The 25,638-nt window shown below is 42.9% G+C and overlaps 1 protein-coding gene across 1 annotated transcript in view; it reads left to right on the top strand.

Moving 5' to 3' along the window:
• LOC144136397 (cell adhesion molecule DSCAM-like) overlaps positions 1-25,638 on the top strand; it is a 118,265-nt gene that overhangs the window by 9,477 nt on the left and 83,150 nt on the right. The window lies entirely within an intron of this gene.

The raw sequence follows: 25,638 nt of genomic DNA on the forward strand, positions 1-25,638 counted from the left end.
CGCACATACATCCTCACCACCATAAGCACCATCATCATCGTCACCGTCATCATGCCAGCTTATCCTACTGCACGAGAAAGGCTTCATTAACTCATCTCTAATTACACCTGTACTCCGCCCAATTAATTAGGCCTGTACTACGCCAGCTGCGGAAACCCTGCCTCTGAAAATTCCTTATTCTCATCCAACCACCTGACTATCCCCCGAACGCTGCTACGTTTTTATACTTTATTACACTTTGTTGCCCTTTAGGGATCCCAGGTTATCTGTTCTTCGTAATACATCTCCTGCCAACGTCCTACTTTTAATCTCGACCTGAATATCCTTACTTGCTGTTTTTTCTTTAACCCACTGTGCTGTCTTCCGGTCTCATAACCTGATCCCAATCACTTTCTTTTCCCTAGCTCACTCTGCTGGCCTCAACTTAATTTTCAGTGCATACGCTTACCTCCCAATTTCCACTTCATAAGAAAATCGGGATGGTCATGAGAATAATGAATTCTATTGGCGCAAGCGCACTTTGCCGAAAGAGCGCCATGGCGAAAGCTGGAGAAAGCTTGCACTCATTGGCTCCCCGGTTGGTACTCGGTGGCACTGGGAGAGTTGTGACAAGGTACAACCTTATACTCGATTTTAAAAGCTACTTTCAGATTTAAAGCAAAAGGAAAACAAAATACGAGCAGTGAAAAAAACCGCAAGCCTGGTGGTAAAAAGGGAGAGGATAACTTCAGTTGGCAATATTTTCATTATTTGTAAAAAAAATTGATAATCTTTTCAGTCACCGTATTTAGCGTGCAAGTTTATACTGAAAACTCAGGGGTGATCGTTTTTATTTTCATACTCCGCTTGAAAGTATTCAAGTAGCATGCACGTCCCTGTTCTGAGATATTAGGCTCCAAATTTCAAGCTTGGTCTATATGTAATTACGCATGCAGGGAGATGACAATCAGTGCGAAACTCCTCCTTTGTGTGATGCGACTGTTGCGTTTGACGTTTCTTCTCTCGTGCCATCCGATCGAATGTGAAAGCGGAACAGTTATAGGATTTATCTGTTGCACTACGCCGCTGGCAGACGAAACGCCAGACGCCGCAGCTGCGTTACACCGAAAGGTTGTCTGTGTCAAACCTTACCGCCTTGCAAGCATAAGCCTAATTACCCGAATCGAGTTTTTGGAGGCAAATATTAAGAAACACGAGCCAGCTAAGAGAGTTAACCCAAATGAAACAGTATAGAACATGACCGCCTCTATGTTTCTAATACAAACGTGAGCGTTGACTGCCATAGCTTTACATTGGATTGATTTCAGTTAATTACGGGAATGACGGAGGTGATTTTCCTGCTATAATTTTTCCGCTCGGTTACATGACCAACGTATGGGAACAGTTTTCAAGTATTTCTCTTCGTTTGCTTAAAATAAACACGAAGGCCTCATTTGCTTTACTCTTGACGGATATTTGGTTAGCTGCTATGCATGACGCGAGAGTCTGGCAAATGAACGCCACCCTGTTTTTGCTCTGCTGTTACTTCCGCCTGATAGTCCAGATCTGCGGTGGCTATACTTGCCTTATGTAGATGTATTCGCTATTCACATGCAATGCTTCTCTGTCTAACGTATACTATTGCTCCCCCCGCAAACAATTTCACGCCACTTTAATTTTCTTCATTTTATTGTTTGGTCCCACCAATTTTTGAGCCCAATCTGTGATTAGTTTGGTCGGAAACCAGACGTTGCATCTGAGAGTCAGGGTTTCTTACTAGGGCACTGTGGTCTGCAAATCAGAGGCTGCTAAGGTATCCCTGCTTGACTATTATTTCAAGCTCTTCCCATCACAGTATTCCGAGACACCCCTATTGACATACAGTCAGGAGAATTTATCTACTCCACTAATACCCTTCCTGATGGATATTTTATAATGGCGAGAATTGTGCCTAGTAGTAGGATATTTTATCGGTTTCTTTATGGACGAATATGATGGCTCTGCAGCCTGTACAAACATTTTCTAGAGCCTTTACTTATCTTACATATGTCTTCCACGCCTCAGTCAACCAAAGCCTACATGGTTTCTGAATTTCTACTAAATGAAATGAATTTCATAATGAACGACGGCTACAAGAGGGCTTAATTTAATTGGCGCATTTCTCTATAACTTCATCGAATGTGCCAAAGTGGTTTTCTGTCGAGTACCCTTTTTACATATATTACACGAGCGAAATATAAAATGGTTAAATAATAAGAAAGTGTCGTTTAATCTCGAAGCTCATTAACAACTGAAAAAAAATCGCAGAAGTTTAATGCCATTTTCTGCAGCGCAAGCACATTTTTTACCTATGTGAGCCCACCCACTTCCCCCATAAAATAAAACAAAACTATTAGCAGAGCCAGAAACAGTACCAACATGGTTATAAGCCTTGTTGGAAGGAGGACACGCATGCGCAAAATGAAGCTGATCCTCTTAGTCCATAGAATAGAATCAACACAGAACGCGATTAACAAAGGTACACGATGCTCCGCTGTCACTCCGAACAGGTCATAATAATTGGCTCACAAGACATGGCCATAAATGTGCCCCGAAAAGTGCACACGCGTGTTACCAAAACGGTAGCGGTAGCTGTATTGCCAGTATGGATTTTCGCTGACCGGGGACTGGTCGTGCCATAAGCACCATTACACGTTATTTTTCGTGGCTTCTTTGTTCCTGCCGCGCTTATTTTATCGGTTCATATTGACATAAAAAAATAAAACAAAGTGCTTTGTATAGGATATTCCCCGCTCTCTTCTGAGGTAGGAGCATGATAGCGCATTGATTTTAGCCTTAGACAACTTCGTCTCCCTTGCTATGGGCGTTGTTTGCGGAAACTAGCACGTGCTGCAGAGCTGAAAGACGCCTTACAACTGCTGGCTGCAGAGAATCTTGCCTTTCGCAGCTCATCGCCCGATAAGTTTCTGGATACCTTCGTTATTTTTTGTGTGTAGACGTATAATTTTATTTAATAATACTGCCGCCTCCTTTCTTCTTTGGAAGCCATTGTGAATATTATGAATATGATTCGAACACGCTAAACATACAGGGAATACAGTGGAGAAATATGTGAAATTGCTTTGAGTGTGTACCTGATGAGAGAAGCATGAAGAGCAGAAAAACGAAATCCATTGAGTTTACTTTGTAAACGTGTTAACTGAGGCTAGAGCTCAGTTAAAACATTAGGCGACAGCGTCAATGTTCCTCAATTTCACCCTTTACTGTTACTTTTTTTTCTCCAGCTTTCTTCTTTACTTTGTTTCCTTTCTTATACTTCTTCCTCTTCTTCCTACTTTTCCTGTTTGTCTTCCGCTCCTGTCCCCTGATACAGCTTGTGTTTTCGCCTCTCCTCCTTCCCTTCTTTGCTTCTTTTTCTTGTTCCCAGGTCTCCCTCTCTCTCTCTCTCACGCACGCACGCACGCGCGTATGCACACACACACACACACACACACACACACACACACACACACACACACACACACACACACACACACACACACACACACACACACACACACACACACACACACACACACACACACACACACACACACACACACACACACACACACACACACACACACACACACACACACACACACACACACACACACACACACACACACACACACACACACACACACACACACACACACACACACACACACACACACACACACACACACACACACACACACACACACACACACACACACACACACACACACACACACACACACACACACACACACACACACACACACACACACACACACACACACACACACACACACACACACACACACACACACACACACACACACACACATTTTTTCCTTCTTTCGCCTTCTTTCTCTTCTTTCTGCTCTTCTTTTGTCTTCCTCTCCTTTCTCTCCTGTCTCTCCTATCTTTTCTTCTTTCCTCTTCTCTCTCTTGTTTTGACTTGGTTTCTGCCGTCTTTAACTTCTTCATCGCCTACTTTTCTTCTTGTCTTCTTCTTTACCTTGGCTTGTCCTAGCTCTTGGCTTGGTTTGTCTTGACTTGGCTTGCAAATTTCTAAACCTACAAATACTGCGAACTTCAGTTACGTGACCAATCGGGAAGGGGTCCGTGTAACGGCTCTCGCCGTACGAGAGTTTGATTGCGCACGCAGCACACTTGGAAGAGAAACAGGATGTGAAAGGAGGAAGAGAAGAGAAAATCAGAGAATAAAACTGAAATGTTAGACACTAGAAGTGCCAATCACTCTCACAAAAAGCTGTCATACGAACGCGACGCTCGCAAGAAACTTCACCGTTCATGGAAGCCTTCAGAGCCTGAAGATCTGTCAGCGGGTGGTTGTAAAAGCGGCCAGTTGCAGCCTACAGCGCTTTCCTTCCCACTGAGTGGATGTGCAGTCATTAGCTTCGGTGCTTCTTTAAGCTCAGAAGCTTCAAATAGCTATTTGACTGTAGCTAAGACGGTTTATCTAGTTCGTTTTGTGGTTACTTTTCTAGATTCTGTTTCTGTGCTTTTTCTCTCTTTCTATAGAAAAACCTAATAACTTTGGTTTCATTAAGTTATCCAGTTCCTCGATACTATTGTAATACCACCCTGCTCTGAACCAGTTTCGTAACTTGCACTTGGGCTTATGGCAATAGGGTTTACAATTTTTATCAATTTGTATAGCTTCACTGAATGTAGCCAGTTTCTGTCAGAATACTCTGTCATATTCCTATATTTTAAATTAGGGCAATCAGTGTTGATCTCGGATGTGTTCATGCAGACAAAGAGCAATTCCTTCAGAATTACTTCTTAGAATCCTGAGATCCAGGTTCTTTCTACACTTTCGCTTCTGCCGAGAAATAAGTTTTCTCCTAGTAACATTCTTTGTAAAAATTACCGTGCGCGAACAATAACTCGATTCATCATTGCGTACTGTGTTGCAACTCCATAACATCTTTACGTGAGGGGTTCTTGTGTTCACCCTTGAAGCACCTCAGGCCACACAGACTGCTTTTGTGGCAACATTCGCGTTCTCCGAGAAAAGAGGAGGGTGCGCTCATTTGTTAAAAGAATTTTGACTAATATTCTGCTATGTCATTCGTAATATTTTTCTTAAAATTTGGTATCATTTCATCACATTCACCCCATTGCATTTAGTTTCGTTTATTCAGACCACAGTTGAGAAACGTTCCGAAGATACGAGGGTTTGTTCCTGTCTTAGCGATTGCTATCATCCATGTGGTACTATCATCGTCCCCTAAAGGGTTCTAGCTTGGGAGAAACCGCTGTTACAGAAATGCTGCTGATTAATATAGTTAAGATTTAGTTATAATCTTTCAAAAATGAACATTTTAGAGAAATAAAAATGTCGAGGTTTGTAGATTATATGCTCGTTAATGGACTTCCTGTGCGCTGTACTCACACCTGGGCTACGGCACTGCTGTTTATAGGGTGCTTCGGATAAACTTTGTGCCCCTGGAGATCCCAAATGTGAAATAAATTTACAGCTCAAGGGCGTTTTTAAAGTTTTGCCTGCAATAAAGTGTAATCACTGTGGCTGCTAACCGAACCAACAATCTCGTGCTTCGCATCACAACACCGCAGGTATTTAGACACCGCGGTATCGGCTGAGAAGTCTGCTTGCTAGCTTTGGTTTCGCGGCAAGCGGTCATTATTTTTTCTCTTCTTAGTTGACAATTCCTATGTTTATTTTTATCGTTTCTGTGTGCAAGATAAGGGCCTTTCCGACATCGCGTTTACTGCCGAATAATTTTAAGTGAGTAAAAAAAAACACGATTAGATCATGAAATTGAAAACCGAGAATTCATGTGAAAAAGAAAGATGAACCATATAGCCCGGATGTATCACCACAAATTTTCCTCCTACGAGTAAAGGAAATGTCATTTGTTAGACAGCCAGTGAGGTTTAATGGTAAAATTGCTAAAGGTCTGGCGTTACTCAGCTGAAGTCATGTCATTATTCCTCCTCATCACACATTTTGCAGTATACATTTTGCGGAAAAAATTTAATTTAATCCCTAAAGCATATCCTCGCACCAGCAGACACCAAACTCATGTATATGAAACCTAATTAGCGACACGACGGGTCGAATGGGTGCGCGTACGTGTTCAGACCAACAGAGAAAGTGCTGACTCGTAGAACGCTCACCTTTCTGTTACGCCCTCATTTCATTCCGAATAAATGAGGCAAGACCGGTGGCACGTGCAGTCGTTCTCAATAAAACGGAACTCCTTTCTTTCTTTCTTTCCCTGTCTCTTTTTTCATAAAGCGAAATACGCGTTTTCCTTCAGGTGTGCCCATTGCAAAATATGCGCGTCAGCGCATGTTTTATTCCCAGCCTCCACTCAGCATGTCCGGACCGACGTAAATTAGGGCGTTAGGAGCACGTGGGCGCTGTAATACGTCTAGGCGGCTGTACAGGCATGCGTCACTCTTAGAGCAAGCCTCTAGCTCCATCGCACATGAAAAGGAGAGGATAGGCGGACAGTTCAGCTTCAGCACATCGTTTCATCTAACCTGCCTCCCTGAGACGCTAAATGTTTGCCTGGCAGTGCAATCTAGGAACGCTTCGCTTATCAATCATTTTTATTAGAGTGGTCGTGCTGAGTGATTGTGCAGGCGGGCGAAATGGCCCGGAATGGTTCTTCACTGCGTTTCAATATAACGAATTCAATATAAGGAATAAATGTACACAGTAGTCATGCAAGCTGGAAGAATTTCGTATTCAAAAACAAAGTCGAGTTTTATTGCTTTACTGCAAATAAATTTTATAGAAACTGCAGCAAAGCATAATGGGGATACAAGAAAGAAAGGATATCTGTCTTTAGCGGTGGCGGTGAAACCTCCTCGCCTGGTGAGCGCTATTGAAATAGTGCTCTGATGTTTGCTGTGTTTTACTTGGACGTTTTGTGTGCAGAATATCTCCTGAAATTTGTCCTTTCTGCTCCAGTAAGTATTGGCGTGCACAGGGAACTCATCAGCACTGTCTCTATTCTTAAACAAGAAGTAATGGAAACTTCTCGCTCTGATAAGTAGAAAAAATATTAAAAGGTGGTTAACCTGTTTTGATCAGTGCCAAAATAAATATAATGCAATACATTAGTTAGAAAATCTTGGGAAAGGGAAGCTTGCTAGCCCTTCAGGTATAAAAGCAGTTCTATCTGACCAAGACGGGCAATGTTTGGCGCACAATACGAGAGCGCGAACGCAGCTCGTGTTCGGAACAAATGTTTGATCATTATTTCTCTCTGTCATGAATTATTTTATTATGTGTCACCTGCGTTGGTAGTAAAATAGCTTCAAGCTCCTAAGACACCCCTGGGATGCTTCATCGTAAATCCTACTTAAAGAAGAATCATCTGATAGGATTTTAGCAGATAGTAGCCGCAAAATACTCAACTGGTGCCGTAAAAATTATGCGGACTGCCAAACAGTCTTAAGGACCGGTTTTTCTCACTTGTAGCTTGTAGCACTATCCACTTGATTTTCTACACTACAGCGTTCAAATCTTTTTCTTGTCTGTTTGTTCAATTTGTTTTTTGAACGTTACCATCACATCGATTACCTTCACGACGTACATTTAGTTGGCCGGCTTAGGGTTGGGAAATTGGCGGGCGTAAAACTCAAGTCGGCGAAGTTCTTGGATTGTCCCAGGCGTATATAAGGAGCCTGCGGACTCCAATAATTTCAGGGCATAGCGGACCCTGGTGCCTATTCGGCAAACGTGCTGCAGTGATGTGGTCGGGCCATAATTGTTGCAGAAAGGAAGAACGCCTGCGCTTTGTAGCTGTTGAAAAATGCTGATCTGTGTGCCGCAGATCATCGACGCCGTTCTGTGTTACATGGTGTACTGACCACAGTGTAGGCGATGCCAGAGCAAAGACGCCATAGCGGCATGCACATACCTTGTTATGGCGACCAATAAGGCTATGGATGCTTTGTTGCGTGCTCTTCGCAATAAGCACCACAGTTTTTTCCAAAGTTCGCTTCACATTGCGTGCTTGAGAGTCGATTTAGTTGTGGTATGCCATAGTCACGTGACAGATGCCGAAGCGTGCATACTGTTGTGGTCTGAGCAAAAGCACAGTTTTTCACCGTAACATAAAGGAGAAGTAGTTGTGTAATATACAGTTTTTTCTGTGATATTTTTTTGATTTTCTGTTGTCCCTGCCTGTGACTTCACAAATTGCCAAAAACATATATCGGGTTTTTCACACAAGATGTTCTGCAATTTTTTAACAATAAACTTTTTTAGTGAGAAGCGCGCTTTTTTCGACATAGCATTTTCAGCGGTGTAGCCCATCAGAGCACAGCTAAGACGTGCTAACTAGTAGGTTGTTGGGCTAATACCGAGAGGTTAACTTTTATCTACTGCTGTTACCCCCTCTTTTATTAAGAAACGTGTAGCTCATTGTAAGTAATATTCATATCAATTTTAAGAACTTCAGAAACGAAGTTACCATTAACGCTATGCCCCAAGACATTTCGCTATTTCGACGAGTTGCAAGTGCTGGAGGGGTTTATTTGCCTGAAACCTTCTCGAAAGTACATGCATTTTGATGCGAGTAGCCAGAATCTGTTAACCCTCAGCGCCAAGAGTAACTGCGTTTTCGAAACTAAAAAAATTTTATGGGTGTTTAACGTCCCAAAGCGACACAGGCTATGCGGAACGCCGTAGTGAAGGGCTTCGGAAATTTCGACTACCTGGGGTTCTTTACCGTGGACTGACATCGCACGGTACACGGGCCTCAAGAATTTCGCCTGCATCGAAATTCGACCGCCGCGGCCGCGATCGAACCCATGTATTTCGGGGCAGCAGCCGAGCGCTATAACCACTGAGCTACTGCGGCGGCCCGGAACTCTAAAAATTGATATGAATATTACTTACTGTAAGCTACACGCCACTAAATAAATAAGGAGACTAAGAGTGATAATTTAAAAGCTAACTATTTATTATTAGTTAACCAAAATACTAATTAGCATGTCTTAGCAGTATTTTTATGCGTCCGACCTCTGAGAATGCTATGCAGAAAAAGTGCCCTTCTAACTCAAAAAGTCTATTTTAAAAAATCGCGTAAAGCTTTGTGAAACAGCCGGTATGCCACGAATGAACTTAAATGCATGATCAAAAGAATGCTCGTTTAATTTGAGAACAAGAAAAGAAAGCAAAGGAAACAAGGAAGAATTCCGGGCTTGTTGCCTGTAAACACTGAAATTTTATAAAATAATACGTTTTTAAGCAACTTTTTTATTTCCAGTCATATACAGGCTATAACAGCGGGGTCATTGCTTTTATTAAACTTAAAAAAAAGAAAAGCAAAACACCGGTGCATTATAAGGCACGCGTGGCCTGTAGAGGATATCGTGCTCGTGGCTATCGGTTTGTTAGTTGTTAAAGGAATTAAACTGCCGTGATTACTGGTGTGTCTTGTTTGAACCCTTGACAAAACAGTGCAGACATGCGTAGACACTAATAAGGTAACAATCGGGAGGGATATCCAGACATACTAATGGTGATTTCCACTGCTCGCGCTGGAGCAGCTTTTCTTGCTCCGCGACGACGAATTCCAGTTCCACTGGTGGACCTGGACCGACCGCGCGAGTTCCGCTGGCCGTTTGGAGCAACTCCGTTCCATACGGAGCGCACTAGGTTGATCCGCCGACCAGCTGCGGATCTCACCGGAATTTGTAGTCGGCGATGTCGTCACTTCCGAAACACACATGTGATTTTTCGTCATTTTTAGCGCGTGCAGGAATGGCAGCAGGGAACACTGAACGCTATTTCGCGCGCGCGCGTTTTGCGCGCGTATGTCGTCTTCGTCACCTGCATCATAGCGGTTACAGCTCTCAATTATGGCATCGTATGGAATGGCAATAGCCCTCGCGTTGTCTGATGAGAGCTCGTCGGAATCTGAGTCCGCGCACTCAGACAGCCGCAGCGACAACAAAAAGTACCTCTTCGAAGCATTTTTCGAGAAACATATCGCAGAAGCCCCTGCGGAGGGAAATTTCTTCGTTGGAAATTGCCTCGTAAGCACTCTGCAGACATGCGATATATATTAATTTATGAACTTACCTAGAGCATAACTGTGTTCCTCATTGCCTACGAGGTTCACCAAAATGCGGTGCACTTCAGGCGTAACATGAACAAAGCGACTGGCAGGTTCCATCTCGAAAGAAGTGCGTTTTCACCGCTATACTCGCCGCCTCTCGTCGTCTGCTTACGCGTATTTTAGCGCCAGAATTGCCAGACCTCAACTTCCGGAACCAGAACTTCCGCTGTGCGCTCTACATGTTCCGCTGGTCGTGAACGGTCGCTGTGCTCTGAGGCGGTTCGGGCGCTCTTTTGCGATTAAGGCGCCCCGCTTCGGATCCACCAGTGGAATTCGCCATAAGAAAATTTTAAACAAGCTAACATTGTTCAGAACTGCGTTAATGCACGCAGAGGAGAACTCATACTCTACCGTGCGTATCGACCTTTAGGTTTGTTCTAATCTGAGTTAACTTCAACTAGGATATCCTTATTTCTCTGTAGCGCTGCCTACTGAAAGTAGTGTCGCTGATGCGGTCGCATCGGAACGTGGTGTGGTCCTCAACTTCCCCTAAACGGCCAGAGTGAATATCAATAAAATAGGGTTGGGGGGGGGGGGGGGGGTAAGCGTTGATATTCTTAATTTTGCCTGCGCTGTGCCAAATATTGCTTCATTCAACTTGCAACGAGCTGACAATGGCGAAGCTAAAAGAAAAGATGAGTGAAAAAGAACATATCCTATTCGCAAGATCAAGACCCCTCCTCCTCCCCTTTAAGAGTAAGGGTAAAAGACTTGTAATTTTATTGCTTACTTTCCTCACTCCACTACCTTACGCAGCTCTCCTTGGCATAGCACCAAATGCGTTTTTTTTTTCAAATTTCGTCCCACACGACTGACAGGAGGGCGAGAAGATCTCATCATGCATTTCTAACTAAGCGTACTGTTTTTGTAACGCAGTTTGAGCCGTTTTCCTTGTGTTGCACGAAATAAAAAGAACCCTCTGCACCACTGTTCCCCTCGCCCAGGAAAGAAATGAGCCCTTCTAGTGCATAATTGGGCAGATGCCATAAACGAAATAAACGTGGCGAAAAGCGGTTGTGCGAAGGAATATTAGTTTTGAAGGATGAAATTTCGTTTTCTGAACGCGATTAGGCGTTATACGAAAAATTCTTTCTCATTCATGCCTTCATTTCAGGAAACCAAGAACCGCCTACATTCCCAGACCTGCTATCGATTGCTTCGGAATGGAAATATAATTATTTCAGCTTCATACGAAAACAAGGCAAAGAAAATCGAACTAGAAGGACTACTAGGTGCTTTTCTTTTAAACTCGGAAGAAAGACATCTGTATAGTAAGCTTTTGCAGTTACTTTTTTTTGCGGTTGCTTTTTTTTTGTGACTCGGGTCAGGTAAAGTGACAACCTTCGGCAGCTGCCTTATTTGCGAAACTAGGTGGTGAAACATTCGAACAGAAAGGGCAGCTTGTACTCCTTGCGTGGAAAGTCAAACAACATCGCTAGCTGAATAGCAAAAAAAAAAAAGGGAGATGTCTTAGAAGGTATTTTGAACTTCTCTCTGCGCTTTTTTCTCGCTGTTTACTTTGAATTGCAGGCAGCACACGCTGTAACATGAGTTCTCTGCTGGCGTTAGACTTCTGAATCGTTTTAAAGTCCAGAAACTAGCATTCATGTCTTGTGGTGAGAGAGGGACCGTCGAAACAATTATGATAGAATATATACTCTCGACAGATGACCATATTCAAAATGAGGCATTTTTTTTTGCCAAAAAGCTAGCAAAACTTTCTTCGGTAACAACGTCTGTTTTTTTGTGTGTTGTTCATATACCTTTTTCTTATGTTGAATACTTCAGAGGTCTGAAAGAGGAGCGTAATATAAGGTGAAATTTACGTGAACGAATTAAAAATGGAGCAATTCAATTCCTGTGCTCATGTTAGAGCTTGAAAAAAGAAGCTAAACGAAAATAAATTTACGAGCATAATGACAGGGTCAAAAGGAAGTCCTGAATTTAAAATAAAACTAATGAATGAAAAAGCGAAACCAATATATGATGCGCATATTACTGGCAGTCAAAGAGAGTGACAAAATAATTGGTATAATATATATATATATATATATATATATATATATATATATATATATATATATATATATATATATATATATATATATATATATATATATATATAAAACATTCCCCACTGCACCTTGGTTTCGGTGACTGTTGGCTTCCTACATGTATTTGTCAAACGAGCCCCTCATTTCTCATTACTTGTCTGCTAATAGCTTAACGAGGGCCTCGATTCTGGCCGCCTTGATGCCATAGGCAGCATAAGAGGGCTCTCGCACAGTGTCCGCTCTCACCGTTAGATGACGTTCCACGTCACACTCGCGGTAATACAGGACGTGCTAGATTCACCCCTTTGGCCGAGGATGGCGCAGGTGAACACCCTCAAGGTTCGCTTACACGCAATAAACATAAATACCCACGAGAGCAGCAGATTGGACAGCCGTCGCCATAGCTCAGTTGGTAAGAGCACCGGACGCGATATTCGGAGGTCGTGGGTTCGGATCCCACCGGCGGCATGGTTGAGTTTTATGCTGCTTTATAAGTAGTTTTATTTCAATCAAAGAATAATTGAAGTATTTTTCTCCCAATAATCTGCACTATAAAGAAAAAAAAAATCCCCAATGCACCTTGGTTTCGGTGACTGTTGGCTTCCTTCATATATATATATATATATATATATGTATAGTATAGAAAGATAAACGTATTTGGTTGCAGAGGCAAAAATTCAAAGTGGAAAACGCTTCATTTAGCCATAGATTTATTTTGAGTCGACGTTTCGGACAGAGCCTGTCCTTTCTCAAGACTGCTCTGTCCGAAGCGTCGACTGAAAATAAATCTATGGCTAAATGAAGCGTTTTCAACTTTGAATATATATATATATATATATATATATATATATATATATATATATATATATATATATATATATATATATATATATATATATATATATATATATATATATATATATATATATATATATATATATATATATATATATATATATATCTAACGGCGAATGTCTTAGTACCGGCTGCTTCTGACGCTAACTAGTGTTTGAATCGCGCGGCGTCAATTTTGCATTTCAGCGTTCACACGATTATTTCTAACTCCGGTTTATTTTATTGATCGGCTTGGTGTTTCGTAAGAACATCCTGCCTGATTTCGGTGTAGATAAAAAAGCGCTCTTTTTCTTCACAGAATAAAAAGTAAATACTAATAGTATGGCTAGAAGAAGAGAAAGAAAAGCTGCCGAGGACATAACAATGTTCGGTAAATTTCCAGCGCTCACAAATAGACGACCTCAGAAACTTGACTTCATCTACTGGCTTTCGTATTTTTTTGAATTTGCGTGTTTGACCGTTAAATCTATTTTTTTTTGGCAGCTACATGTACAGCCTGCTCTCATGCGATGTGCCACTTTACACTATAAGAAAACGGCAGAATAATTCAGAGGCAGCAGTAAATCTGTTCCAATTTTTTCCCGGTTCTCAATTGTTCAAGAGTTTGGAACTTTGATAATTTGCCGGTTGGAAAATGACACGTGACCTGCGTTTTTTTATTTTTCACTTCAACAACTAAATGTTTCCGGCAGTTCGTCTGTAGCAGCTGAATTGACTGTTGTCACTTTCTGAACTGTTCACTAACACGGCGTTATCAAGTAGGAACAACCTCAGCTGCTTTTCCTTGTGGGTTGGAACTTCAGAGCGTGTTCGGTTCAGTTTTGGTTAATAGGAGTTTAACGTCTGAAAGCTACTCAGGCTATGCGGATGCCGTAGTGAAGGGCTACGGAAATTTCGACCACCTGAAGTTCTTTAGTGCGCACTGACATCGCACAGCACACGGGCCTCGAGGAATTCATTTCCATCGAAATTCGACCGCCGCGGCCGGAATCGAACCCTTGTCTTTCAGGTCAGTAGCCAAGCGCCATAACCACTAAGCCGCCTCGGCGGCGCGTGTTCGGTGGTGTTTATGGGCCGTTCAACGTCCCAAAGCGACTCAGGCTATGAGGGGCGCCATGGCGGAGGGCATCGCACAGTACACGGGCCTCTAGCGTTTTGCATCCATCGAAACGTGACCGCCGCGGCCGGGATCGAACCCGTCTACGGGTCAGCAGGCGAGGACCAAAACCACTGCGCCACCGCGATTACTTTAGTGCTGTTTTCGTAGGGGCTGAACAATCTGGGTTATCCATTAAACTATGGTCATGTTCTCTTATTCACCTTGTTTTAAAATGCATTTATTTTTTCAGATATTCAAAATACTTAATCGGTACTGTTCACTTGTCACATTTTGTAATCTCAGATAATTTTTCTGAGTGCATTATTTATTCTTCATATTTGTAAGTATTCAAGACTAGCACTTAACAGGAGGCACGCAAGGCAATTTTTACTTAGGAACTTCCTTCTATAATAATGAATTTTCTGTACCTCATATCCGCCGATATTCAGTGGATTCATTCATGACGCAGGAATGCGCCAATAACTGAACCGATTAGGGCTTTGAGAATATATTTTGCTCTTTTACCACTTAAATCTTAGGCGTCTAAGAGGTAATGTTGCGGTGCCCTAAGGCACCACAAAATCTAGAACGGACTCCCTTTGTTCATTTGTTGTACAGGGTGCATTGCAACATATAAAAAACTCTTGAAATAGAGAGCTTTAAAAAAAAATCTTTTCAAAAACAATACTGGCAATCCTGGCGGGCAGCAGCTTCTAAAAATAAACCTAACAAACAAAAATTCGCTGTTTAACGTTTACATTAGCACAGTCGGGTGGTTAATGCCAATGGGCAGTTGGAAGCCAGGAACACGACAATGCATTATTCGGCTTTAACGCGAAAAAAAACCGTTCTCCAAAACCCTGCAGCACAAGGAACGAATGCAAAACGTCCTTTGAGTCGAGCGAAGAAATCCAGTGCTTTTTTTCGCACTACACCAAAACTGGGAGCAATAGGAACGCCTGCTGATGACGTGTTTACAAGGACTACGACACCCAATTCAAACTGCCTGCTCCACTGTGCCGTAGCATGCGTTTTCTTTTTCTCAGTCGCTCTCGTAATAACTACCATGTGGTTGGATATAACTACGCTTTTTCTTGTACCAAGCAGCGAAGCAAGAAATGTGCATGGCCCGGTAGAAAAGAGCGGGCCGTTTAAATTACACGTGGCAGTTACTGCAACACGTCATCACCGAATTTTGCCTTTATGCCAACGTTGGTTTGCACCGATGTCCCTGCGTGCTCCATGCGCTCAGTTTCAGTTTTCTGCGGAAAAACAGCGCTGCATTTCCTCTCGGTGCGCAGCCTTAGAGAATGGCTTTTTCTTCGTTTCATAACGAAACACAACTTCGTACTGACGACCGTGACATCAAACTCCCATTCGCATTAACCATCGAACTGTGTTAATCAGCGTTGGGTGACGTGACGTTGTGACGTCTTCTCAATCTGCCCACCGAATGGTGAATAAACTGCCCCCCGCGGGAGAGGGCAGTTAAATGAATGATTGGTCGCTAGAGGTTGCTCGGCAAGAGCAGCCTGGGTATAAAATGCCCCACCGGTGAATGTGTCTGAAACAGACACCTGTCACGGCTGAGGCGCATCGCCTAACCGCTGCACCACATCACCAGGAGTGGCATGAGGACTGCCCGTGATCTACGAATGTAAAGTAAATAATGACCAACTCTGCAAATATGGGCATGTAGGCAGAATCTAGGCGGCAGAGAAGTACTTGCACGGGAAGGATCTCGAATGCTGTCTCATTGTGCTCTTAAGGGTAGGCTAAGTGTTTTTTGATGGTCCCAGGCCGCTGAACCGACCCGTTAATTCTACTACGTCATACCGTTAAGGCTGAACTTAAGTGTCCGCTCAAGTTTTTTTGCGCAGCATAGTTTTACTATATGCGTAAACCTTAACCAACCTGTTTGAGGCATTACAATTTACTGTTTTGATCACACACTCGGGATAAATTGGGCCCGTTCCTCATGCCTAGAGTCGTTTCTGAATTCAATATTTATTATTATGTGTAAATATTTTCAGCTCCTAGCATAGCATACTATAGAGTGTTAACGACAGTATATTTTATGTAGATGTAAAAGCTAGATTCCGGATCTTTTAATGAGCTATAAGGCACGCCATACTGGAAGGCTTTGGATACATTTCAGTCACCTACAATTCCTCAAAGCACATCGAACTTTCAATACCATGAACATCTTATGTCGCCTCTAAGATAACGAAGGGGGAGGGGGGAGGGGCAGAATCAAAACCCAACATTTTTCTCAGCAGTTGCAAGCCTCAGCCATTAAACCACCACGAGGGTCATGCAAATATTTTTAAGATGGCTTCGACGGCTACAAAATTGTTGGAATACAGAAAGTTTGAGGTCTTTTTTGCTGCAAATTCTAGAATCTTTTCATAAGAACCTTACGCAAGAACCTTTTTATAAGAACCTGAGCCGGAGCTAAGATGAATTAGACAGCCGTGAGATTGAGCTCAGGTAATTTTGTATAGCGTTGCGTTTAGTGGTTTCTGAAAATTACTTTTGGTTATTCTGAAGATTAGTTTCCTTATATACATCTTACACTGTGGTATAGCATAGCTCCTCTTTCCGCTGCTGGGTTGCAGTCGGGACAATATATCTTTAAAAAGACACCTTTAGGGGATTGGTTATTATTCTTCTGTTGCAATCGTGCTGGATTGTAGTGCACTCCGTACTTTACGAAGTAACGCAGGCAGAAGCGATCGAATTATCGAGAGTTTCAGTTTATGATATTGCTGGTTATGATACGTGTGGTACGATGTGCTTTCGTCCTATTCCGGTGCAGTTCGCTCTTCCGAGCTTTCATCTGGGCACATCAATGTTCTAGGTGTCGAGTCTGATTAGATTTTGCTGCGTGCATAAAATAGCCATTAATATGAAGTCTGTTTTTATCGACAGTTCTATCTGATATTTTATGCTAAGTTTGCAGAGTTTATGCAGTCGTATTTAGTGAGCTGGCCAGACCAATAATATGCCGCCATTTTGTGATCAATAGATTTACACTATGTATGTAGCAGCTGCACCTGTCCCAGAACTTTGTCGTGGGAAGGGTGAGGGTAAAGGGGCTACATGCACTGGTGAAAGTTCTTCACTATTTTGTAAGGGGCGCAGACAGTTCATGCAGTGTACTATTTTTTTCAAAGCGAAGTTTTTCCGCGTCAGACCAAATGCAAATGATATCGCAAGGCCCCAGTGCTTTCGCTACGAGCCCCCTCTCCACTGCAGTTGCAACGACTAAGCTTGCAAATCTTGGCTCAGTGCTCAATAGCAAATCGCTGTAGGTTTTTAATATTGCTGCAGTTAACGATAATATTTCTAGTGACGGCACTCAAGAAGTTAAAGAACTAATTACCTTGTTGTTTCTGGAGAAGCTGGAACATAAACCGCTTGGGGGTTTAAAGCTATGAACATGCTTAAAATAAATGATAATTTCTGCTAAGGAAATGTTGTGTCGTCGCGAATGTTTCTGTTTAAACGCGATACTGGGAAGCCTCCCGTTCTGCAGAAAATGCGGTGTCGTCGGTGTCGGCGTTCAGAGCATGAAATCAAGTGGCCAACCTGCCACTTAGGTCACGTGACCTTATGACGTCACCACAACTTGTCCACCGGTTTTTGAGAAAAGTGTACGCTGCGGCAGATGGCAGTTAAACTAACGATTGTTCGCGAGCAGTTGCTCGAGGAGGGCAACCTGGGTTGATCAAGTCCTACCAGTAACTGTTCGAAAAAGCCACCTGCCGGGCAAGTGGCGCATCGCTTATCCGCTCCAGCACTGCGCCCGTGTGGGTATGAGCACTTCCCGCGATCTACGCATGTAAACTAGAGAACCACAATTACGCATATTTTAGCATGTAGGCAGAACCTAGACGAAGTGACACGCCAAGATGACCCGGGACCGCTGAAGTGACCCATTACCCTTAAGGCGGTGGTTATGTATTCCATGGAGCATTTTATTTGGTCTGGGCTGGTTCAAGCCTAAGAGGTTGGCCGAAATTGAGAAAAATAGATGAGATGGCCCAGCTGTACAAATACCGGCAACAAGTCATGAAAAATTCTCACAGCGTTTTGAAAGAAGTATAAGCTCAGTACAAAGGCAGTTAAAGTGCTGGCATTTCTTAAGTATACTAAAGCCGCATCAGTCTTTTTTTACGATGACTTGATATCCTCCGTGGTTCATGTAAGCACCTTAGTTTAATATGGCAATCCCTTCCTTATATGCTTCTGCAGGTGCTATTAAAAGACCTCTATTCTATACAGTGAACTAATCAGCCGTGAAAACGATGCACTTCTCTTTATCTTTTGCTGCAGTAAGAGTGGGGAACCAACCAAGGACGTGTAGGTCGGGTGACGGAAGCTTTATAAACCACAATGAAATGCATGCACACGAGAACAGAGCGACTTGAGTCGACTATATGAGAAGTATGTGCCAAAGAAATAAAAGTTAGCTCCACAGAACGAGTGAGAGAAGAAATATAAAGCTTACGGTGCTGGCGCAATGTAGAGGATCAGGATCGATTAAGCCGCTTGGACTGAAGCTACACGGACTGAGAATGAAGCATAGAAGAAAGAAGAGCCACAGAAACAACTAGAGGAAAAATATCGATTTCACGGAAGAGCTTTGAGGCTGAAAGCCTTGTGGAGTAGCAGAAACGAGATTTGCAGCTCTTGCGACTAAGTTCTGCAGGTTGAAAACAAAATGGACCCCTTCGGGGTCAAAATCAGGCAGGTCTTCCCAGTCCATGTATCCGGAAAGATGAGGATTTATGATCCCAAAATCGCTGCCTAGGTGAGTGACCCCGCTTTGGTTTTGTGTTTATTTTTAGCCCATAAAAGACATAGTTAATAGAGAAAAAAATGTCGTACGAGCTGACAGAAAAATAATTTTCTAGTGTGGGATTTCTTCGAAGTTTGGAATGTATTCATTCACTTTGGTTTGGACAGGCAGAGATTAACTGCAATGCATCATCGCAGAAATAAATGTCAAAGAAAACGCCTCAGCTATTTTCTAATCCGCTACATCAATATCTTTGAGAAACATCGCACTCATTAAAAACTTAGGAAGATCACGTCCTGATAAGTCTGTTCTGGCAGGTTCTCATTTCCATTTTTGTGCTCAAAACCGGGGTTCAAGAAAGTAAAAGTGAAACACGTCTTGGATATCCGCCCACGTCGACGCGAATCCTTGCTTGATTGCATTTAAAGTGCAGTTCTCGTGCCGTAGATAGACGCCGTATACGCGTCGAGGATGCTGACTTGTGTTAATGCACAGTTTTGTTACAAACACTTCCCTTTTACTTTAAAACTTTAAATTTTGAAAGCAAGTTTTTGTGTCTTTTGTTTTATAGCTCACAGATACAGCAGTTGTCTAACCATGCTTCGAATACGACAATTTCCAGCATGTTTCCTGCGACTATGTAGCAAGAGCAACTATCAGCTCGGCGTCTAGCTTATTCTAGAAGCCGTGAAACAGTACGCAGTGAATGCCAGCGAAATAGAATTGATTATTCATTTTGCCTTGTGGAGGAAAAATAATTTGCGCTTCGAGCGCCACTAAACGAGAGGTATAAGTTTTTGTATGGTATTAAGATCAATATGACTTATTACTCCTCTTTTCTTTTTTTTTTTGCTGCCAAAGCGTGAATAAGAGCATACTGTAGTATACGTAAAGGACGGCATAAAGAAACTGTACAGTTCATATCTGGGTGCACGACAGGATGTATCTGTATCTCCTCTTGTCCGACAGGGCATAATAGAAATAACTAGAAATCTGTTTTTCGATCAAAAATGTGCCAGGCTATACCACAGATGACCCCGACGCATCTGTCAAGAGCCCTCCCCTCTCGTTTTCCTACAACCACAGGTGAAATATCTTGATGTCCTTGGCTATAACGTTTTGTTTTCGCCCTTTAACATAGTGTGGATGACGCTCATATCACTCCTCTAGAATACGAACTTTTTATAGCAGCCTTCTCCGCTTCAAGGCCAGACCACCTATTCCACTGTGGCGTTTCACGTAAGTAAACGACTTCAGACACTGCAATGAATATAAACATGCTTCTAGGGCAGGGTTTTTTTTGTTTTCCTGTAACTTACCATACCAATCAAGTCGAATTACGAGAATAACAGGGCCTGTATTTTGTGACGCCAGCGTCTTTTGTGTGAGCAGTAAATTGGTTGTTCGTCCCTTCAGGACCATTAAAGAGTTTTTGAAATCTGTCGCTTTTCCCCTTTTATTGAGGGTTTCCAAAAAGTTCGCAGTTTGTGGAAGCCTATAAGAGCATGATGGAAATGTACAGCGCAAATAAATAAGAGGACACAAGGAGGACACATGTGTCCTACCCGCTGACAAGGAGGGGGCTTTGCTGTGCTGTCTCACGGGTTTTTAAGGTCAAAGCCTTAGAAGCAGTTCCGAATGCTTTTAATCACTGCAAGAAACTAGCTATGCCAAAGGTCAGCGCTCGTGTGTTCCATGTGTCGTCCTTGTGTTCCCGTCTTTATTTGCGCTGTACATTTCCATCATGAATCACCAACATGGCCAAACTGCCACCTTAATGAACTATATTTCTTCTATATTGGGCTCTTTTCTATGCGTTCCTCGTGTGCCTTCATCAACTGTGGCTTTCATTGCAAGCACAGTCTGCAAAGCACGGTCAATTTCATTCTGCATTCGGAACAAAATTCGGCCAGAGGACGTTCGCGCCTTGTTTGGAGGATTCCTGCCATCCGTCCACCACGGAAATTGGATCTGGAGAATTCAGAGATCTGAATGGCTTCGCCTTGCTCGGCTGCACTGAAGGCGTCTTGCCACACAGCTCAGCGTCGCTGGGGACCCGTCCACAACTGCAAGGCGGCTCCGAGAGTTCACCGTCCTTGTCGACCAAACCACCGAGCACTTCTGACAACTTCAACTTAGGCAGCTCCGGCGAGCCCTCGCTGAGAAGTGCTCAGTGTCACTTGATGCTGTCTGCGACCTTGAACAAATCGGCTTGCCGCAGGATGCACAGAAGGTGCTCGCACTGGGACCGAAGTTCGCGGTCCAAGAGGAGGTCAGCCCCGGAGCTTGTGTGCTTGGTCAGACGGGGGACGCGGTGTACCTCCACAGAGAAGTCCCTGCGCTGTGTGTCGGACGGCATGAACGCGTTGCACCACTGCAAACAGCCTGTCCCGAATTTGCTGTATTTACACGATTGTAAGTCGACTCAAATGATAGTTAACCTCCTAAATCACATTTCCAAAAAAAAAAAGCTTCGTTTGTTTAAGCTTGGCCTTGAATAGTTAACGCGCTAGCATTATCCAGCCGCCATCGGCCGCCGCCCGCGTGGGGAGGGGATGCAAGTTCTGCGCGTTGACATAGCAGCTTCTCAACGCCAGCGCCAAGAGCGATGCAACGGAGTCATGCAGCAAAAATGCAACCACGGTGTAGCATGCCCGATATCTCGTTTGTCTCACCTTTATTTATAGTGCCATGTTTTTGTTTCGATTCTAAGTCGACTCCCCACTTCAGATTTTCAATTTTTGAAAAATAGATCGACTTAAGATTGTGTAAATACGGTACCTGCCAAGCGCGTTTTGTCCTTTTTGAACGAACGCGCCCTTTGTGTTCTACCCGCTGACAAGGAGGGCGGCTTTGCTGGGCTGTCTCACGAGTTTTTTAACGTCAAAGCCTTAGAAGCAGTTTAGAATGCCTTTAATTCCTGCAAGAAACTAGATATGTCAAAGGTTAGCGCTCGTGTGTTCCATGTGTCTTCCTTGTGTCCACGTCTTTATTTGCGCTGTACATTTCCATCATGAATCACCAACATGCCCAGACTGCCACCTTAGTGACCTACAAGAGCCTTTTGTGACACGCAGCGGTTCCTGACAGTGCGTTTGCATTTCCTCTTGGCAACATGCCATTTACAGTCGCTTGTAGAATAGGCACTGGCCTCTTCCCAGGACGTCAAGCTGGCACACGTCCTCTGTAGCATAGAAGAGGGTGAATCAGTGAAGAGAAGTTGACAGAACCATTGAGAAGTATCCCACATCTCCTCGGGAGCAAAAACACGCCGAGCGTACGTGCTGTTTTGAGAAGAAAGACAGCACTCTTCGACGCAAAGATTATCTACATGCTCAACAGGTTTATTGTCACCTGAATAAACTAACCCATAGATTAAAAACTGAAAACCCTAGAGGAAAGTATACGTGCCTGCGTATTACAGAATGCGTTCTTGTTGCAGTCGCTCCTGAAATATAGACTACTTCTAGTGCACCTTTTAGTTTTTTTTAAGGCAAAACGTTGCTTGTTCTTCAAAAAGTGCCAGCGCTGTGAAAACAGCCCGATGAGATTTGATTCGTTAAGACCTGTAACTGATTCGTTGGGCATAAGCAGTGGGAAGTGCGCGGAAAGAATGAGCACGTGGCCAAAGTGAGCTTACGAATCGCCTTCATAGGAAGCTATCTATATTACAATACAGGTCGCATTCGTTGGTCTAAACACACTAATTGTTTTTTATGGCACGTGTGGCACGTATGCGCCTTTCCTATACGGAGCTGACGGTGAACATGAACTTAGAAGAGATTGCCAGGAACCTGCTCCAATGGTTTTTACACGTGGCTGTGGCTGCTAAATTCTTCATCACAGCAGTACGATCAGGATTTTACGCGCTCAACCAAAGCTTCCGCCGGCTTAAGAGGGGTGATGAAATCCAACATGAAGATTTTTCTTATGGCACTTCCTGCCACACATGTTTGAGCTGTGTTAAGCTGTTACCTGCAGCGTGCTTTGCGCGTTCGCTTCTGCCCGTGTGAGATGTGAATGAGGAAAAACCCATCATGACACAGGTATTTCACATACACACAGCCAGGTTACTGGTCAATATTTTGTTCTTATTTACGTAGGAAGGTGCTAGCTCACTGGAGAATGTGACAGCTTCGAGGATGTCCAGAAGATCTTTTTTTCTTCTCTTACAGCAGCGCCTTACTCAGAATTGTTCAAAGCTGCCTTTTAAGTTCTTGGTGTGCATTACTTTTATTGTTGCATACCGGTTGTTTCTCCTAAGATGTCCTGAAGTTTTTAAAAGAAGGCGTTTTGAGTTAAAAGAACGCTTCTTTCCGCTTAGCATTCTCAGCGGTGTTGCACATCTGAATACAGCTGAGACGTGCTAACAAGTAGGCTGGTTAACTAATGCTGAATAGTAAACTTTTTAACTATTACAGATAGTCCTCTTATTCATTGAGAGACGTGTAGGCCACCGTAACACCCATATAATTTTTTAGAATATTGAAAACGCAGTTACCCTCGGCGCTGTTGCCCAGCAAATTTTGCCCACATCGCGCCAAGATACATGCGCTTTCAAGAAGTTTACAAGCAAAGCAACCCCCAAAAACGACTTAAATCGTTGAAATAGCCAAAATGTGCTTGGCCGCAGTCCCGAGAGGGCGGGGTTTTAGGAATTTTAAAGCTGATATGGATATTACTGACGATGGGCTACACACCGCTCAATAAATATGGTGACTATAAGTAAGTGTTGAAAAGTTTATTATTCCGTATAAGATAAACAGCCTACTAGTTAGCACGTCTTAGCTGCATTCCCATGCTCCCCACCACTGATAATTCTATGCTGAGAAAAAAGCAGTTCTAACTCAAAATACCTATATTTAAATATTGCAGAACATCTTATGTGAATATTCCGGTAGTTACCGTTGTACGTAATGGTTGTAAAGGTATTGTGACTAGCGGAGAAACACATATTGAAAATTTTGCCAGAACATATCAATTATTAAGCCAGTTGTATTCTCACTGATGAAACTGTGAAAATATAGCCATAGGCAAAGAAAATTCTGCAGTGAGAATGTATTCAAGGATTCCCAGATGCAACCCTGCTTTCCAAGCGTTATAGGGCGCCCGATACGCAGGTTCGCCGCGACAACAAAGGTTCGTACTCTCAGCACTCAACACTTTCTGCGTGGTGCAAATTCAATAGGAACATATTTACTTAGTACATTTATGTTTCTCTACGGTGCTTCTCGGAGGATTCAGATGTTATAAGACAGGTTGAAATTACCACTTACGCAGGACTTTATCATGTTTGAAAAGCAAACAACTCTGTGCTGTTTACATTTTCATTTGCGTGCCTCTTTTTTGTTAAACTACTTGAGTCCACTCAAGCGCCATTAGATCCTTTAATTTTATTTTGCTTAACCGCACACCTGCTTCTTCAGCCTCGGACACAAAAAAGGCATTACATGGATTTTAGACAAAAGTGTCAGCGCAGAAATTGCTCGAATGAACCGACTCACTCAAGTCTAAACGGATCATGCGCAATGCCACTAAAGCAGGTTAGTGAAGATTGGTACAGCACATCTTGCTAAGTGAACGTAAAGAACAAGAACAAAAGTGGCATTCACAGAAGACCTGCGCTTGTTCCTGCACCTGAGCCTAAGAATAGCACGAGCACATTCCTTGCCTTAATGGAAACGCATACAAAAAAAAATACGTTAAGTTGGTCTGCGGGAGCGACAGCATGAAGAGCACTTTCAGAGAATTATGATTTCACACGTGTTTGAGTATTTGTTTACCAAGCGCAACGTGTCTTAAGCAGTGATATTTGATTAAGCTTTAGTTGGGTTACGACTATGCTTGGCAATAAAACCCAGCAACATGTCATTCTAGTGGGAAAATATGTGACAGCCTGCGCTGTATAAATTTTCGTCGGCTAGGGCGTGTCGAAATAATAGGACACGCTTAAAACAACGACTTGCGGGCTGCCCTAATTATGCACGTCTTATTCTTAGATTTTGGATGGTCCTACACTAATATTACGCCACCTCATAGGGGCCTGTTTCGCATGTCCTCCGTTTTATGCTGCGTGACCACCCATAAAACGTCCACACATAGGAAAATTGTCACGTCATGATATGCAGTTACGCACATTGGAGGCTCTGAAACTTTGTTTTTATTAAAAAGTGGGCATACCGAATGTGTTTCTGTACACTCTTTTTCGACACTGCTTTTTGTAAAATACTTAGTTGCCAATATAACTAATGTTTTTCTAACACAATCCAATATTTCCAGATGATAAAAAGTTTACTTATTTTCAGACCTCCATTTTAATTTTTCCTCGCTTTTTTTCGTGTTAAACAGTCCTGCTTATTCGTTTCCTTTTTGCGGAGAAAATTCAGTACAATCAACAGACCCTCTGAGACGAACAGCCTTATAATATATATAACGATGAGACGAACCTGTTGTGAAATATTTTCAGATAAAAAAAAAACGCATTAGGTAATGCATGCCAGGCTCTTTAGCACATTTAGATTGCTGTATGTTCCAGGACGAACTCTTAAACTCTATCTCCGACTATTCTCGGTGTCATCAGAAATTGCAAAAGGACAATATCTTGCTAAGTTTGACGAATTCACATCGACGGGATTTCATTTGAGCTTGAAAGTATGTTGCTTAGCAAATCTCTAGAACACAAAAAGG

Source organism: Amblyomma americanum, chromosome 6 (genome assembly GCF_052857255.1).
Source record: "Amblyomma americanum isolate KBUSLIRL-KWMA chromosome 6, ASM5285725v1, whole genome shotgun sequence".
NCBI lineage: Eukaryota > Metazoa > Arthropoda > Arachnida > Ixodida > Ixodidae > Amblyomma > Amblyomma americanum.